This window comes from Lissotriton helveticus, chromosome 4_1, assembly GCF_964261635.1.
Source record: "Lissotriton helveticus chromosome 4_1, aLisHel1.1, whole genome shotgun sequence".
Taxonomy (NCBI): domain Eukaryota; kingdom Metazoa; phylum Chordata; class Amphibia; order Caudata; family Salamandridae; genus Lissotriton; species Lissotriton helveticus.
In genome coordinates, this window is record NC_136063.1 from 1,597,943,668 (window position 1) to 1,597,962,508 (window position 18,841).

Here is an 18,841-nt window from a genome sequence, read left to right on the forward strand (position 1 = left end):
GGGGTCCAATATGAAGATGACTTTAGAGAAAGTCTGAAAGAAAGAATATAAATATAAACAGTGTGTCATGCCTGTAGACGAGGACATAGACTTTGCTACTGGTGTTAAATCCCTTTTTGTAAGGACACATTACCAATCTTGGACTTTCATCCTGTCACAGGACTTTAAAGTGCTTCTGTTAATTACATGTTGACACCTGTTAGAAATGGCCCTTTCTGCAGGGTCACTCCCAAAAGGTTTTCCTACCTCCTCGCCTTTTTGCTGAATTCGTATTTGTTGACTCTAGGACTCTGGGCACTTTACCACTGCTAACCAGTGCTAACGTGCATGTGCTATGTACTCTAACCATAGAAGCCTTGACTTATACATGATCGGCATACTTAATTTATTTATACATCCATAGTGAAGTGCACTAATTGTGCCCAGGACCTGTAGATTAAATGCTATTAGTGGTCCTACATCACTGATTGTGCCACCCACTTCAGTAGCCCTTTAAACATGGCTACGGGCTGCCTCTGCAAAGCCTGTGTGCGCATTTTAAACTGCCATTTTGTTAAGTTGACAGGCCCAAACCTTCCGTTTTATTACTTATAAGTCACGTCTAAGGTAGAGCCTCATGCAAAAAGAACAATTGATGGACAAAATGCAGATCAATGTCATACATTCACCCCAGTACAGAGATCTGGGCCTAAACCCATCGTTTTTTTGCTCACCATGTCTGTCCAGTTTGGACCCAACCATATGCAAATCAGTCTTGACCCTGCGCCCAATGGGATCAGTCCAGCCCGAACCGCCAGGCCAGGTTCTCGCGGGACTCGAAACAAGCATCCTAGGACAGGTTTCGGGGTGTGGGTTCCACAGCGGTATGAATACAGCGCTATGAGACCTTTGGGTAGAAGTGCGCTGTTAGGGTTCGAGGGAGAAGGAGACCTTGAGCTGTGGTTAGAGGCAGGATCACAGAAACAAACATACTTTCCACCCACTCCCCTAGTGACAAGCTCTCAAAACAAGGAGCACACACTTTTCACACGCTCCCTTACTCCTCTAAAGGGACGCCGAGCACGTAGTTTGACGCTTGGCTTACTGATCGTGACCACGCCCCCCTTTCACTTCCGTGTTGCTCCCTGTCCCGGCAAGGCGAGTTCTGTGGCGTCTTCGTAGCTTTGTTGCTGCTTTGGTTCCTGACCCCTCTCTTCTTGCTGTTGGCGGTATTGTTCGTGGCAGCCTTTCCCCCTTCCCTGTTTGGCTGCATACTTCCCTTTCCTCCCTTTCTTATGTGTACCCCGGCATATCTCTTATATACGAGTGCCTCTCATTGTGGGTTGCAGTTAAGCTCACGGCAATTGTTTTTCCTTTTCCTTGTGCCCACTGGAGGGAGTCGCTGTTCCGCTCTGCTTCCCTAACAGAGCGGGATGGCACACCTCGACGAGTGTGTCTCTGCTCCGTCCTCCTGTCCCCACCAGGGCCGGGCGGAACACCTCGGATCCCGTTTTTGTTAGGAAGGGAGTTGCTGTTCCGTTCCACCATTACCTCGTGGAGCCGGACGGCACACCTTCGTGAGTGTGTCTCTGCTCCGCCACGCCTCCCCTAGCTGGCCGGTCGGAACACCTCATCCCCTTCTTTTGTTTTCGTTATTCCCATTTTCTTTTCCCAGTGTCTACTGCTAGAATGGTGCCTGAGTGAGTGTGTAGGTCTCTTCATTCAGACCCCTGGATATTCTATCTCCTATCATCTGTACAGCCATTATCCAGGAAGTTCTTGAATGTGCTAAAGGACCTCCACTTCAAGGAACACATTACAACGCATCCTGGTGAGTGTGGGGTGTCTTTAATCACAGCTCAATGTTTAGAGTGTTTATAACCTTGCATGAGTATTAAGGGTACTTATTGTTCTTCCCTTCTAGCATCAGTGTTCTGGCAACCATTGTCCAAGACCTCAATCCTCATCCTATGGGGAGGGTGGTGGACACCCCTTGGTTTTATTCCCCCATACTTTTAGAGAGCAGCATCTTTGAGCGAGTTTCTAAGTTCTCCTCAGAGTGCTGCTTTTTGGAAGTTGAGGGACTCCTCTTCGCTCCTGTGGATTTGGCCTTGTTCCTGACATGCGCTATATAAATACAAACACATTTACATTTACATCAGCCGGGATAGGTTGACTCCAGTGGCATGGAGAGCACGGGACCCACGTCTGGGCATACCCGTCCAACTCGGGGTGACTAATGCAAAAAGAACAATTGATGGACAGAATGCAGAACAATGTCATACATTCACCCCAGTACAGAGATCTGGGCCTAAATCCATCGTTTTTTTGCTCACCATGCCATTCCAGTTTGGACCCAGCCATGTGCAAATCAGTCTTGACTCTGCGCCCAATGGGAACAGTCCAGCCCGAACTGCCAGGCCAGTTTCTCCCTGGAATGGAAACAAGCATCCTAGGACCGGTTTCGGGGTTTCACCCCTCATCAGCCAGGATAGCTGAACTCCAGTGCCATGGAGAGCACGGGACCCACGTCTGGGCATACCTGTCCCACTCGGGGTGACTAATGTAAAAAGAACAATTGATGGACAGAATGCAGAACAATGTCATACATTCACCCCAGTACAGAGATCTGGGCCTAAATCCATCGTTTTTTTGCTCACCATGCCATTCCAGTTTGGACCCAGCCATGTGCAAATCAGTCTTGACCCTGCGCCCAATGGGATCAGTCCAGCCCGAACCGCCAGGCCAGGTTCTCGCGGGACTCGAAACAAGCATCCTAGGACAGGTTTCGGGGTGTGGGTTCCACAGCGGTATGAATACAGCGCTATGAGACCTCTGGGTAGAAGTGCGCTGTTAGGGTTCGAGGGAGAAGGAGACCTTGAGCTGTGGTTAGAGGCAGGATCACAGAAACAAACATACTTTCCACCCACTCCCCTAGTGACAAGCTCTCAAAACAAGGAGCACACACTTTTCACACGCTCCCTTACTCCTCTAAAGGGACGCCGAGCACGTAGTTTGACGCTTGGCTTACTGATCGTGACCACGCCCCCCTTTCACTTCCGTGTTGCTCCCTGTCCCGGCAAGGCGAGTTCTGTGGCGTCTTGTGAATGGAAGCGCCCATTTTTATCCCTTGCTCATGCCTATCGCCAATTGACTGTACGTTTCTCAGTCAAGCAGTGCATTCACTTACAGAGGAACACGTTCCAGATATAATCAGCACCTTGAGAACCTTCCACATAAAATGATAAGCAAGAGGGTTCTGTTTCAAACCCATGGTAACTTCAGTGTATGAGAATGCCCAATCCCTACAAGGCGCAAGTGCAGCCCAAAGAGCAACCTAGCGCGTGGCAGAGAAAATGCTAGAGATGCTAGAACTTCCTACACTGATGGAAAGTGTTTCAGTATTTTTACCTGCAGACACACTGGGGTCCAATATGAAGATGACTTTAGAGAAAGTCTGAAAGAAAGAATATAAATATAAACAGTGTGTCATGCCTGTAGACGAGGACATAGACTTTGCTACTGGTGTTAAATCCCTTTTTGTAAGGACACATTACCAATCTTGGACTTTCATCCTGTCACAGGACTTTAAAGTGCTTCTGTTAATTACATGTTGACACCTGTTAGAAATGGCCCTTTCTGCAGGGTCACTCCCAAAAGGTTTTCCTACCTCCTCGCCTTTTTGCTGAATTCGTATTTGTTGACTCTAGGACTCTGGGCACTTTACCACTGCTAACCAGTGCTAACGTGCATGTGCTATGTACTCTAACCATAGAAGCCTTGACTTATACATGATCGGCATACTTAATTTATTTATACATCCATAGTGAAGTGCACTAATTGTGCCCAGGACCTGTAGATTAAATGCTATTAGTGGTCCTACATCACTGATTGTGCCACCCACTTCAGTAGCCCTTTAAACATGGCTACGGGCTGCCTCTGCAAAGCCTGTGTGCGCATTTTAAACTGCCATTTTGTTAAGTTGACAGGCCCAAACCTTCCGTTTTATTACTTATAAGTCACGTCTAAGGTAGAGCCTCATGCAAAAAGAACAATTGATGGACAAAATGCAGATCAATGTCATACATTCACCCCAGTACAGAGATCTGGGCCTAAACCCATCGTTTTTTTGCTCACCATGTCTGTCCAGTTTGGACCCAACCATATGCAAATCAGTCTTGACCCTGCGCCCAATGGGATCAGTCCAGCCCGAACCGCCAGGCCAGGTTCTCGCGGGACTCGAAACAAGCATCCTAGGACAGGTTTCGGGGTGTGGGTTCCACAGCGGTATGAATACAGCGCTATGAGACCTTTGGGTAGAAGTGCGCTGTTAGGGTTCGAGGGAGAAGGAGACCTTGAGCTGTGGTTAGAGGCAGGATCACAGAAACAAACATACTTTCCACCCACTCCCCTAGTGACAAGCTCTCAAAACAAGGAGCACACACTTTTCACACGCTCCCTTACTCCTCTAAAGGGACGCCGAGCACGTAGTTTGACGCTTGGCTTACTGATCGTGACCACGCCCCCCTTTCACTTCCGTGTTGCTCCCTGTCCCGGCAAGGCGAGTTCTGTGGCGTCTTCGTAGCTTTGTTGCTGCTTTGGTTCCTGACCCCTCTCTTCTTGCTGTTGGCGGTATTGTTCGTGGCAGCCTTTCCCCCTTCCCTGTTTGGCTGCATACTTCCCTTTCCTCCCTTTCTTATGTGTACCCCGGCATATCTCTTATATACGAGTGCCTCTCATTGTGGGTTGCAGTTAAGCTCACGGCAATTGTTTTTCCTTTTCCTTGTGCCCACTGGAGGGAGTCGCTGTTCCGCTCTGCTTCCCTAACAGAGCGGGATGGCACACCTCGACGAGTGTGTCTCTGCTCCGTCCTCCTGTCCCCACCAGGGCCGGGCGGAACACCTCGGATCCCGTTTTTGTTAGGAAGGGAGTTGCTGTTCCGTTCCACCATTACCTCGTGGAGCCGGACGGCACACCTTCGTGAGTGTGTCTCTGCTCCGCCACGCCTCCCCTAGCTGGCCGGTCGGAACACCTCATCCCCTTCTTTTGTTTTCGTTATTCCCATTTTCTTTTCCCAGTGTCTACTGCTAGAATGGTGCCTGAGTGAGTGTGTAGGTCTCTTCATTCAGACCCCTGGATATTCTATCTCCTATCATCTGTACAGCCATTATCCAGGAAGTTCTTGAATGTGCTAAAGGACCTCCACTTCAAGGAACACATTACAACGCATCCTGGTGAGTGTGGGGTGTCTTTAATCACAGCTCAATGTTTAGAGTGTTTATAACCTTGCATGAGTATTAAGGGTACTTATTGTTCTTCCCTTCTAGCATCAGTGTTCTGGCAACCATTGTCCAAGACCTCAATCCTCATCCTATGGGGAGGGTGGTGGACACCCCTTGGTTTTATTCCCCCATACTTTTAGAGAGCAGCATCTTTGAGCGAGTTTCTAAGTTCTCCTCAGAGTGCTGCTTTTTGGAAGTTGAGGGACTCCTCTTCGCTCCTGTGGATTTGGCCTTGTTCCTGACATGCGCTATATAAATACAAACACATTTACATTTACATCAGCCGGGATAGGTTGACTCCAGTGGCATGGAGAGCACGGGACCCACGTCTGGGCATACCCGTCCAACTCGGGGTGACTAATGCAAAAAGAACAATTGATGGACAGAATGCAGAACAATGTCATACATTCACCCCAGTACAGAGATCTGGGCCTAAATCCATCGTTTTTTTGCTCACCATGCCATTCCAGTTTGGACCCAGCCATGTGCAAATCAGTCTTGACTCTGCGCCCAATGGGAACAGTCCAGCCCGAACTGCCAGGCCAGTTTCTCCCTGGAATGGAAACAAGCATCCTAGGACCGGTTTCGGGGTTTCACCCCTCATCAGCCAGGATAGCTGAACTCCAGTGCCATGGAGAGCACGGGACCCACGTCTGGGCATACCTGTCCCACTCGGGGTGACTAATGTAAAAAGAACAATTGATGGACAGAATGCAGAACAATGTCATACATTCACCCCAGTACAGAGATCTGGGCCTAAATCCATCGTTTTTTTGCTCACCATGCCATTCCAGTTTGGACCCAGCCATGTGCAAATCAGTCTTGACTCTGCGCCCAATGGGAACAGTCCAGCCCGAACTGCCAGGCCAGTTTCTCCCTGGAATGGAAACAAGCATCCTAGGACCGGTTTCGGGGTTTCACCCCTCATCAGCCAGGATAGCTGAACTCCAGTGCCATGGAGAGCACGGGACCCACGTCTGGGCATACCTGTCCCACTCGGGGGGACTAATGTAAAAAGAACAATTGATGGACAGAATGCAGAACAATGTCATACTTTCACCCGAGTACAGAGATCTGGGCCTAAATCCATAGTTGTTTTGCTCACCATGCCATTCCAGTTTGGACCCAGCCATATGAAAATCAGTCTTGACCTTGCGCCCAATGGGAACAGTCCAGCCCGAACTGCCAGGCCAGGTTCTCCCTGGACTGGAAGCAAGCATCATAGGTAGGTTGTAGGCAGCCCTATGGGCAGGGTGTAATGTTTGTAAAAGGTAGGACATGTACTTTTGAATTTCACATGTCCCGGTGTGAAAAACTGCTAAATTCGTTTTTCACTACTGCAAGTCCTATCGCTCCCATAGGTTAACATTAGGATTGCCTTAAAACAGCTTTTAAGTGTAAATTCTAATTAGGAAAAGCTAGAGATTTGGAGTTTGGTGTCTCTGGACTCACAATTTAAAATCACAACTCATGGTGATGATGGATTTTAAATTGTGAGTCTGAAAATGCCACTTTCAGAAAGTTGGCATTTTCTTACTTTAACCATTCTGTGCCTCTGCCTGTCTCTGAATTCACGTCTGGGTTGGGTGATAGCTGGGCTTTGTGCATTCCCTCTAGACAGTCACACAAATGGAGAAGAGGTGTGACATTTGCATCCTGATGGCCTATCACCAGGCTCATGGGCCTTCTTGAGGTAGATGGGGAGGGAGGAGCTAGCACATGCACCTTAATTGGTCTCTGCCTGTCCTCACACAAAATTTATATACCCCATGTAGGGAGCCTGGAGCCAGGGTGGGAAAGGCAGTGTCATGGTGATACTCAAAGGCCTCTTTGAAGTTTCCCCCACTTCAAAGGCGCATTTGGGTGTAAGTTGTGTCCTCCTGAAGTCGCAGGGTCACAAAAGACTTCTTGCAACTCTGCCGATGCTGCTGGACTCTGCCATCTGTGAGTCCTCCCTTGCCTGAGGTGCCCCTCCAGCCTGGGCCTCAGAAGTATTTTCTGCAGCTGGTTTTCTCCAAAATAGGCACAATGTCAACTCTGCGTCGATTGGAACCGACGCAGTGCCCTTCGATGCCAACGCAGTACCGATCTGAGGACAATGTAGGACCCGACTCCGACGTACAACGACGCAGTGCCATTCCAAGGTCCCGACTGCAAGGTTTGATGACGATGTAGTGCCTCCCTCATAAGCGGTTGCATTATGAAACAGGACCCGGCTGCGATGCTCGATTTCAACGAATCGACCCAACTGTGTAAATCGGAACCAACACATTGATTCCTCAACGCCAACGCTTGCTTCATCCAAGGTACTCTCAGCAGGCCCTGCGTGGGTCCTGAAGCTGGCCTGCCCTTCATTGCGGTCGGCCTGAAACTTTGGATTTACCCTGGTCTAGCGTGACTTCAAGTACCCTTTTACCACTATTGAGTTCTAAGCACAGGTTTTGGATCTAATCCTTAAAAAATCATATCATAAGTTCTACTTATAGGATTCTTGTTGTTTTGGCCTTGTTTTACTGAGATAAATATTCTCTATTTGTCTAAATTGGTGTGGAGTCTTTTGTGGTGTTTTTACTTTGTTACTGTAATTAAGGTGTTGCCCAAATACTTTAGACATTGCCTCTTAAGTTAAACCTGACTGCTCAGTGCCAGGGTACCAGAGGGTAGGTAGTGTATCTGACTTTCCTCGACTAGGATTGAGGCTCCTGCTTGGACAGGGTGTATTCTCGGCCAACCAGAAACCCTAATTTCTAACAACACCCAAGAATCTCATCTATCATAAAGCAATATCATACTACATCATACATCTCCTTCAGCTTATGGGGGCATCCAATCCTAATAAAGATCATCTATGCTCCACAGATCAACTTGGTAATTATTATTCCTAACAGGTGTTTATCATCCTGGCACTCAGGTTCATGATAGGAGATCATTACAAACCAGGCCTATGCGAATGCAGGTCTTGCATTACAGCTAAAGACTTAAAACCGTATGGATCAAATCCATTTTGCTCCTTTCTAATGCCACAACCTTTGAGATGGATAAATCATAGATGCTAGATTAACGAAATAGGTCCGGAATGTAACTGGCAATTAGGGGTGTGCAGTTGTTTGTGCGACCTCATATATAAATGGATGTTCTCTCATTTGTGCTGAAAAGTGGTGTCTTGAAAATAGGAAAATCATGCCCATGCTTTAGGTCATTGAAGCATACGCACAGACAATATGACCCCTTGGGACACACAATGTATGTTTTTGTGGAGGTGGCACATATTTAGTGCACCCTACCGCTGCGCTTTAGTCGGGAACAAATTGGGTTGGAGTGACAACCTAGGGATCTCCTACACGAATGAAAGCAGTTGCAGAATTCATCCCTCTCACATCTCTTGGGTGGAGGGATCCACTAGACAACTTTTAAAGACAGGCTATGAGTGACACTCCCTGACACTGGGTGTGTGGCCAAGATTCTCTCTCAGTATCTGCTTGAAGAACGTGTAGCCTGGCCCAAGAAGGGGTCTAGATTGCCTCAAAGGCTTTCAATGCAGAGGTAAGTCACACCTTTAATCATCGGGGGCTAGCGGTGGTGAGTGTCCTTGATTGGGCATTGTAGTTCAACCTTAACCTGTACACCTACCTTCTAGATATTTCCCCACTCCTCTTTATGTTCTTCTAGTCAACTTAACTTATGGGAGCTATTTGTGTGATGATCTCAATCAGTATTGCATTTGTGTCTACTCAGGTGGATGCCCCATCACTTTAAGATTCATCCTTACATTTATTTTTCCTTTTTTCCACCATCCCAAGATAATGCAAAACTGTACTTAAACATACTTATACTCCACGTATCAAGCTACTCTATTCAGTTGTCTCTTTTGGACTTTTATTTTGGGTCCTTTTCTTCTCCCTGGAAGTGGTCAGTGTCTTCTCCGTTCAAGTGGTAGGTTCCCTGTACCTCTAGCCTCTTCTACTTTATTTTCTACTCATCAAATTGTTCTTATGTACCTCTTTGGCTATATAGGTATCCTTTAGTTACAATCACAGAGGTTGAAATGGCATTGACACTGCAACAAGCACACTAGGTATTTTTCTGTCACTAATGTGACACATTTTAAAACAAGCAATGGCAATGCCAATAGGTCTGGCTTATGAATGCGCTGTCAACCAGACCTAAAAGTCCATGTACAATAATGGCTGCTTCCTGCCATCTGTGCTGCTGCCATAAATTATCTAGTTATCCAAGACACTATAAAAGCATCTCAAGGGCATGCGTGTGCCCCTGAAAGTTCAACCTTAGGCAGATGGATACATAAAATGATCACAGCTGTGTGGAGGGCAAGTACATTTTGTTTCTGTGTTCCAAGAATGTGGAATTATAGTAGATATATTTAATATGATGTAAAAATATAGTGTCTCCTTTAAACAACTGTTTGCCACTACACCCACACTGATGCTCTTTCATATTGCACGGTCTTTCTTTTACGATTATGTCCCGTACTATATAGAATTTGCTATAAAACACATCAATGCAGATGTTGGATTATACTTATACAGGTGCATTCATATATTTTGGCTTGAGAAAAGTGTGCCTTAAAAGGAAAGTGTTCCAAAATCTCCCGCCTGACAGCAGCTCCCTTCACAATCAATTACTAAAATCACAGGACACGATTCACAAAATGTTTTGTGGCTTCAGTTTATGGGTTCAGCCAGAAACCGTTACATTTGAGTCAGAATTCCCAAGCCAGATTTAAAATCCTACGTCTAAATGCATTTAATGGCCAACATGGCAGATTTCATCCCATGATAAGTGTACACCAAGTTTGCATACCTAACTTTAGTATAAAAAAAAAAAGTAAAGCCTGTAATTGGAATACAAAATACCCCCAACATTCCCATTTCTACAAGGGGTATATGGGGTCTTTTGTCCACGGGGAATAATGTCTTCCATGTGAAGAAAAGGCGAAAAGTAGGCTATGCAAATGTGCATTTTCACCATAGGTACTCCCGCCATTGATAATCTGGCTGAAAATCTGCTAGAACAACTGTCAGAGAATAATACACCCAGAATTATTTACTGGCAAACAGTTCAGAGGTTTCATCTTGATGAATCATTTCCAAACAAGTGAAAATGACCTTGCCTGAAGTCCGTTAGCTAGCCCATAAATGTATACGTAAAAGAGGACTGGTAGGGCCTTGGTAGAACAGAATATTAGCTTCTGTAAATGTGAGTTATATTCATCATTTTATGCAGATTGCTTATGCAACGATTTTACTGATGATCATAAGAGATAGTGGAAATGGATTGAGTTAATAGAGTCGTTGATAAGTGCCACGGGGGTCATCCCAGTCGTGTCTGCTGTTCAACAAATTAAAATACTAATGTACATCGGTTTCTTGTTGCCCCCGCCATCTTATTTCCTTCAACTATCTTATTACATAACATCATCAATTTTCCTATCTTTGTGACATATATAATTCCTTATGGCTACTTATAAAGTGCAGTAATGCCTCTCATGAAACGCTATAGAGATATAAAATAAGTAGAACAAACACACATGAAAGTGTTTCCTCGGGCACAGCAATTAAAACAGTACCAGGTGCGCACCAAAATGAGGTACAATTCTGAGCCAACATTTAGCACAGGACTTTAGCGCATATATCTTTGGATCAAAACGATCTCTTCCTTTAAAGAGACACCACATTACTGCTTCCCTGTAAACTTTGGAACATCCCCAGCCTTTTTCATAAAAATTATAAATCCGGGAGTGCTCTTTGACACTGATCTTTTGTATATTCCTTGCCAATGCAATACTTAACATGACAACCTGCCCAAATCCTTATTTAAGTAAATCCTCCCATTCTTTCAGAGCATCCACCAGATTGAGTTAACCACAACCTGGGTGATGGCTCCCTCAGGCCAGTGCACCATCATTTACACTGGGTATTTAAAGGTACCCACGGATGGGTAAGGCTATGAAACCAGGCTGCTGAAATATGTCTCACCCTCCACAAGTGCGACCTGGTGAAACTAACTATGAAATTACTTAACTTGCTCCCTGTTGATGCAAGAATAAAGTTCAGTTTTCTGCACAAACATTAGTCCTAATCAGCGCATAATTTGTAAAAGAAGGAGTACAGGTGCCCAAAGCTCTGCTCAGAAGCCCGTGGCTGGTGCAATTAAACGTCGCTACGCCCAGTACCAGGGTTGTGTACTTTTTATTCCACCTCATATCTCTTTAATCCAATAAGAGACACTCACTACCCCTTGATCTCACTCTTACAGGTTCCTTCTTTTTCCTCAACAACGGTTTTCCTATCCTCCTCCTGCTCCATTTTTCCGCATTGTTTTTTTTTCTCATTAAATGTCAGATGCAGAAAAATAAGTGCTGGTCCTCAAAAAGGAGTTCTGGTGGCCCCTACCAGCAGGCACAGGCTCAAGTAAAGCACTGAGCCCATTGGAGCATTGGGATAAGCTTTGTCTCAAAGTGAAATGCATCCTACGCTCTCATTAGCTGACAGACTGAGAGCATGCACAGGGTTGGACTGGCATAAAGGGCAACCACCTAGTGCCCGAGAGCCTGGTCTGAGAGGGCAGAGTGTGGACTGTTTTGGGAGGTAAGTGGGCCTGTTTTATGGTCTGCTGGGCCGGTTTTTACTGTTCCTTTCACTGATATTAATAAAAATTTTGCCTGTAGTAAGCACAAACGTATGCAGACTTGCAAAATACCTATACAGTGTTTCATTACCATTTCAAACATCTCCTGTTGGCAGACGTGGGACATTTTCGGAGCTATATCTGATTCACTAAATGGGGCCAATTTTATTTTGGTGTCCAGGCCTATTTTCTGTCCCAGTCCGACACTGGACATGCAAGATTAATTTGACTATCACAGATGGAAACAGGCGGGCGCACAGTGACAAATTGCCGCTATTAGTCGTTTCCTCTCAGAACACGAAGATTCATCGCCAAGATGAGGCCTTCAAGCCAGACACATTCCTCCCCATTTACTCAGTGTGCTGTCAGAGGCTTTCAGCCCCATGCTGGCCTGGCACACTTTCCGTTGCCAGGCTGCCCTCCTGCGGCTCCTCAGAATCTGTCCCACTAAAGAGTGATGGCTGAAGAGCACCATTTGTAATCGGAAATTCTCAGGGATGATCAGCGATAGCCATCATGTTGTCTGTCTGTAGTGGAAGCTCAAGCCAAGAAGCGCATCTGATCGTTCTTGATTCATTCTTGAGTCCATATGCACTAATGTCTAGAAAAAATGGTTTTGAGAGAGGACACCAGCCATAAGACATTAACCGCATCATATACACACATATACCAACTGTTAGACCTGGCATCATTGGCGTGAGTCTCCCTTCCATTTTGACGGATTGCCTCCTCTGTATTGATATGTTTTTGCTGGTTTTATGCTTTGGGCATTGTGCCACTGCTAATCAGTGCCACAGTGCAAGTGATCCCTATGTTAAATTGATATACTAATTGGATTCCATGATTGGGTTATTTGATTTATCTGTCAGCCCCTAGTACAGTGCACTGTGTGCCAGGGCTTGTAAATCAAATGCTGCTGGTGGGCTTGCAGCACGGGTTGTGCCACCCACAGAAGCAACTTGTAAAGTGTGTCTCAGGCATGCCATTGCAAGGCCTGTGTGCAGTCTAGCACTGCCATGTCGATTTGGCCATGTGCACCCACTTGCTCGTCCCTAAACCTTTCCTTTGCTTCATATTAGACACCTCTATGGTAGGCCCATGGGTAGGGTGCATTGTAAGTATAAGGTAGGACATGCTCTGATGTGTGTAGCATGTTCTAATAGTTAATTACAGCCATTTTCGTTTTTCACTATTGAGGGCTATCTGTTCTCCATAGGCTAGAATGGGCAGTTAGATTATTACATTCTTATAATCCTAACTGACTCCGGGAACACAGTAGAAATTCGGATTTAGTATGCCTGAACTCAGAATAATAAAGTACATATTTTAGTAAAGTTTATTTTAATATTTTGTGTTTGCAAATACCACTTTTAGAAAGCAGGTATTTGCTTGCCTAACCATTTGAGCCTGCCTCGGCTGGGTTGGGATTCCTTGTCTGAGTTTGTGAGTGACAGGGCAGGGGAATTCCAGGAGACAGGCTGGGACAGCCCAGTGGTGAATAGGGAGATCTGCATCTAGATGGGAGGGAGGAGTTGCACCTGGGACCTGAATAGGACTGGGCCTTCCCTTTACAATGCTGGCTCCACCTCCTGTGGCTTGTCTGATGTCTCTGCCCTGCACTGTGAAAGGAGAGGAGAAATCATGTCAACAGAGTGCTCCAGAGCTGTATCTTTCCACCCCTTTGCTGGATCCACGTCCGGTGGGGCGGCTTATGTCTCTGCCCTGTACAGTGAAAGGACAGCAGTTGTTCATTGATTCAATATACATTAAAACTACGAATACCTGCAGCCCACACCATTCTTATAACTTTGGAGGCTTAAAATAGTCTGAATTGTCACACTTGTAGGAGTGTGATGGTTCGTGGTTGTGTAGGTACCATCGCTGGCAGGGGCAATGGGTGGTTCAACGAGGGCCCTGGCACTTATTATTTTGCAAACTAATCACTGATGCTCTGTAATCAAAGGCCAAACAGTGTTCTAATCAAGATTACACATGCATTACTAGCCAACATGTCTTAATTACAGGAAGATGTCCATGGTTACCGTTCCACTAGCAGAGGTCTACAGCTTGCCCAGGAAGGCTGCATTGTCTAATATGATAAATGGTTGACTGAGGAGCAAAGAAAGCTATGCTTATCTTTTATACTATACTGTATGATCCAGGCCAGAGCGCTTTGGGACAAGACCGTCTTCCTTATCATGATCTCTATAAAAAAGACCACACAGAATCACTGGGGAATGTTCCATTGATTGAAAGTGCGTTAAGGCGCAGCGTGATAAGAGAGAGATCAACTCGCATGCTTCAAACGATGTCGCAGCTTTGAAACCTGGCATTAAGAGAGTGGAACACAAAGGAACGTGCCTGGTGTTTGACGTTTTCATTTTCTGTAAAATAATGATGTATTTGGCTGCGCGTTGCCTTACTGCGCGCTGCTATAAGCGTGGCTCACCGATCCTTTTATTGTAAACTAATGTTTAACAAAAGACTTTGCTGCCTTTTCCTGATGCTGACCCCTGTGACGTGTTGCCCCTGCTCTGACGTAGTATTCCTCCTCCCCCTCGCACGGGCCCCGCCCCCTACTGACCTATAGATTTTTCCAGAGGCTGTGGTATTACCCGCTTTCCCCCCATCTTCAGTTGAGCTCATGGAACCTCTCGGGCACTGAATAGTTTTCAGCACTTGCAGGTGCTATCCGCGTTCTCTCCTTTACCCAGAGCTTGTAAATCGATGGGGTGAAGGTGGGGCTGGAGGGAGATGTTTTAAAGCCGGCTAGGATCACTTATGTCACGTGCTATCTTTGTAGGCATGCTGCAGCGCGAGCGTGTGCTGAATAAGCTAGAGCGCATGACGCTGTGGCCGTGTCAGGAGCCTTCTTTGCTTGCTTAATTTGTGCCCGTGGTTGCAGGTGGTGGGGATCACCACTCGTGTTCTGGGCCGGGAATTATCTTTCAAGATCAAATTTTGACCTACAGTAAAAGAGAGAAAGGCAGGCCGGTCACAAGGCCGCACTGTGCAAGTGAACTGGGTCGGACATGCCTTATGAAATGCAAGGCGCTGTGATTTTGTTTGACGCTGTGTTCTACTGTTCCCAAATGCTCCGATGTCAGAATGAAAGTTCACAAACTCTGGTCCAGACCATCATTAACCGATGACCCAGGTGGAAAGGATAAGTTGTGGATCAATCCGAATTCACCAGGCTCTATACGTGGGACCACACCAAGAGGGGACCAGACCAGGGTCGCTGATGAAGAGGAATCAAATGGGCCTGTAACCCTCCCTGCCCGTACCTTCTTCATAATCTTCTATCTAGCAATCCCTGGTTTCTACAACACTGACAATTGATTCTTGGGGCGGGTCTTGGGTTGGGGCAGCATTGAAGGGACTGTGGAAACCATCCCTGAAACCATAATAAAGTAGATGAGCATCATGTTTGTTTTTATATTTGTGAGGAGGTGAGTGAGCACATGCGTACAAATGGGTGAGGGGAGGTTGGCAGAAGACTGCGGGGGTTAATGACTTTTAGAGGCTGGCTGCTCGTTTGTTTTCCCATGCTTCTTAAAACACTTTATCTCTGAGTGGCCTTAGGTTCCACAAAAGGAGCAAAGGTGTTTGTAGAACTGCCAACCTTTTCCCCCAGAACTTTTGTCAGACCAAAAGGGCTACGAGAATTTCCGAGGGGCTATGTTGAACTCAGAATGCCAAATGTTTTATTTCTATCTGATCCCATGCAATTTCTCGCCTGACTGCTTTCATTTGCCTAAATTTGATGTCGTATTGGAGCCCGCCAGAACCCTAAAACTCTGAGGCTGCCCTATGTATTGGGGACATGCAGCTGAACAATTGGGGGTGCCAACAAACGGAAATTCTCAAACAAGATTGTCAAGTAAATGGAAAACCCTATCACCCGATTCTTAATGGACCATTCCATCCAAAATATATTTTTCTTCTCCTCGTCCTCTTTCCCTGCCCTGGTCTTGCCTGGGACTACACCCCCATTAATCAAGGCAAATATGTCAGCGTATTCATCTTTATGGATCTTTTCTTTTGTCGCAGATGAAACATCCCAAGCAATTGCTGAAGGAGGAGCTAGGCTAGGTGACCCAAAAAGCATGGGACTGAAGGAGAACGACCCAAAAAGCATGGGACTGAAGGAGAACGGTGACTGCCTTGAGCTGGTTATCGGTGGGGAAGGAGAGGCCACTGGCTGTGCCCAAACTTGCTCGGCTGAGCCACCAGATCCACCTGCAGGGATTACCTGACCAGCTGACTGAGATATCCCTGCCCCCTGCCACCGCTCTGGAGACCAAGGGGCCACCAGCTGTGGTGCCCATGACTGGGGCTGAGATCTGCAGGGCAGTACAGTGCAGGGGCTGACCTTCCCAGGGGGTAACTGTCACTCTGGGGCGTGAGGAAGATGACTGCGTTGCTCTGACCCACCACTCCCACACTTGCGCTGAACATTGGACCAATGGGGGCCATTCCCCCATGGTGGGACATGAGTGGTTGTACTCCTGGCTCACCCTCCTCCATGAGTGCAGCCTGTAGCTACGGATTACCCTTACTCTGTGGCTTGAGAAAGGCGTCCCTGTAGTTTGGGGATCTTCTGCCATTTAGGAGAGGCACGGATGGCTGTTGTCCTTTCTCCGGTCTTTCTGACACCTTCTGGGGGGCCCAGTGAATGCCAAGGAGCTTCGCCACCTTCCAGAGCTCACTGGGGGAGCATCATTCCTCTAGTTTTGTAGGGGTGGCTGCAGATGAGCACATGTTTTTTGGAGCCATGCTAAGTAGAAGGAAGACAAGGTGAATGATACACAACCTGAGAAAGAACAGGTTCTCCCAACCCTTGCTGTGCCAAAAGAAATTGTGGGACCCTGCGTGGTAGGCGTCTGCCCCCCCCCCCCCCCCCCTTCCAGTCATAAACTCAACCAATCAAGTACATTAATGGGACTCCCTACCATGTGTGCACATACAAAAAAACATCCAAAGACAAAAAAATTATTATTGAATATAATACAAATAAAAATCAATAGGAGTCGACCTTATTTTTGTGGTTTACCAGAACAGAAGCCCTCCAATACTGTTTATACCCCATAAAGGGATAATGATAAGCCAGACACAAAGAGGAGAGATATATAAAGAAAAAAACTACAGGAAAAAAGGGGGCATCATGATTCAGCAGACCTAATAGCTGGAGAGACGGGAAGTTCCACATAACGGTCAGTACAGAAACAGCGAAGGTGATGGATTAAAAAGGAATGGGAACCAAAGATAAGGTTAACGATGGCACCGAAAATAAAGGTAACACTCATCCTAAATTGCATCAACCTATGGGAACATGAAGTTCCTTATCCTCAGTGAAGCCTCCCGGGGATTTACTCCCAAGCAGGATAATATACTCCGACACCCGTAGTCTTAGTTTCCTCTCCCTGTCTCCTCCACAGACATTCTGCAGGATCCTGTCGATGCCAAAATAAGATAATAAGTAAGCATTTTGATCATGAAATCTTCCCCAATGCCTAGCTACTGGGTAGTTTGTGTCACAGTTCGTAATCGCTGTATAATGTTCCAAAACCCTCTTTTTCACAGGGCAAATGGTACTGCCCACATATTGGTGTCCACATGGCCATTGAAGTACATACACCACATGGTCATTTCCACATGTGATGATTTTGTTAAAGTTTGGTCTTTGTCCCGTGAGTAATACATACTCTTTCCTGTTCTTACTGCCATGACACGCTTTATGGAAACCTCTGTATTGCAACCAACCCCTTTTGTCAATGGGTGCGCTGCTGTAACTATGTACCAGAAAATCTCTCATGGATTTTGACTTGCAATAAGAATCTGAAGGGTGTGGTGGCATGGCTTTCCCAATTATAGGATCTGCCTTGACCAAGTACTAATGTCTATTGAGGATCTTTCCTGTTTGCTGTTATACATAGTGATCAACCTGACCATATAAGGGTCCTGTTGTTCCTTCTTCTGGACTAGCAGAAGTTCCCTGGGAGTTGGGGCTGATTTACTGCTAGCTTCATTGAGGATTTTATAAGGATACCCTCTTGCTCTAAACCCAGCAACTATCCTACCTTCCCCATCACTGAAGCTTGATGGTGTGCTGCATGCCCGTTTTGCCCTCAGAAGCTCACCATATGGAATACTCCACTTCAATTTTTGTGGGTGGTTACTTTTAGCATGGAGAATGCTATTACAAGTGGGCTCTTTGTGATACAGACTAGTATGTAGGTTACCTTCTGTCATGTCCTACCACCCAGGAACTCACACAGGACACGATGTGCATCTTACAGGTATTCTTTTATTTGTTGGTTTACATCATGCTTGGATCATGACCTCCTGGAGAGCCCAGAAAAGGCTAAAAGAAAAGTAGAATAACAGAAGAAGAAGAAAAAAAAAAAAGGACACAAAAGGGACACAAGAGAAAAGGACAAGGAGAGCCTAGAAAAGGCTAAAAGGACAAGGAGAGCCTAGAAAAAGGGGTAAAAAGGAGCAACACGAAAAGACATACCGCAGGAGAAAGAGCAGCAAAAAAGAAAGGACAAAGACAAGAGCTCGCGCCGATTCTTTCAAGTCTTCGCGCTTTGCCTCGGCGCTTACCGCTTCACTTGGTCTTCTTTCTGCAGCGCTTGGGGTGGGCTCCCACGTCGCTGCACATCTTCTTTCAGCACTTCCTTCTTCTTCTTCGCTGCACTGTGATCCAGGGTGGGCTCCTTGTTTAAAATCACGATCTTGTCCACGTCGCTGCTGGCCTCCTGATGATGCCTCGCCTCTACCTCTTCTTGCGCTGGATACCGCATCCCACTCTTCGTCGCCAGTTGTCATGTCCTACCACCCAGGAACTCACACAGGACACGATGTGCATCTTACAGGTATTTTTTTATTTGTTGGTTTACATCATGCTTGGATCATGACCTCCTGCC

General features: G+C 46.3%; 1 protein-coding gene and 1 pseudogene across 2 annotated transcripts in view; both read left to right on the top strand.

Moving 5' to 3' along the window:
• ELMO1 (engulfment and cell motility 1) overlaps positions 1-18,841 on the top strand; it is a 1,412,865-nt gene that overhangs the window by 898,197 nt on the left and 495,827 nt on the right. The window lies entirely within an intron of this gene.
• LOC144826852 (proton-coupled zinc antiporter SLC30A2-like) overlaps positions 1-18,841 on the top strand; it is a 70,181-nt pseudogene that overhangs the window by 43,805 nt on the left and 7,535 nt on the right.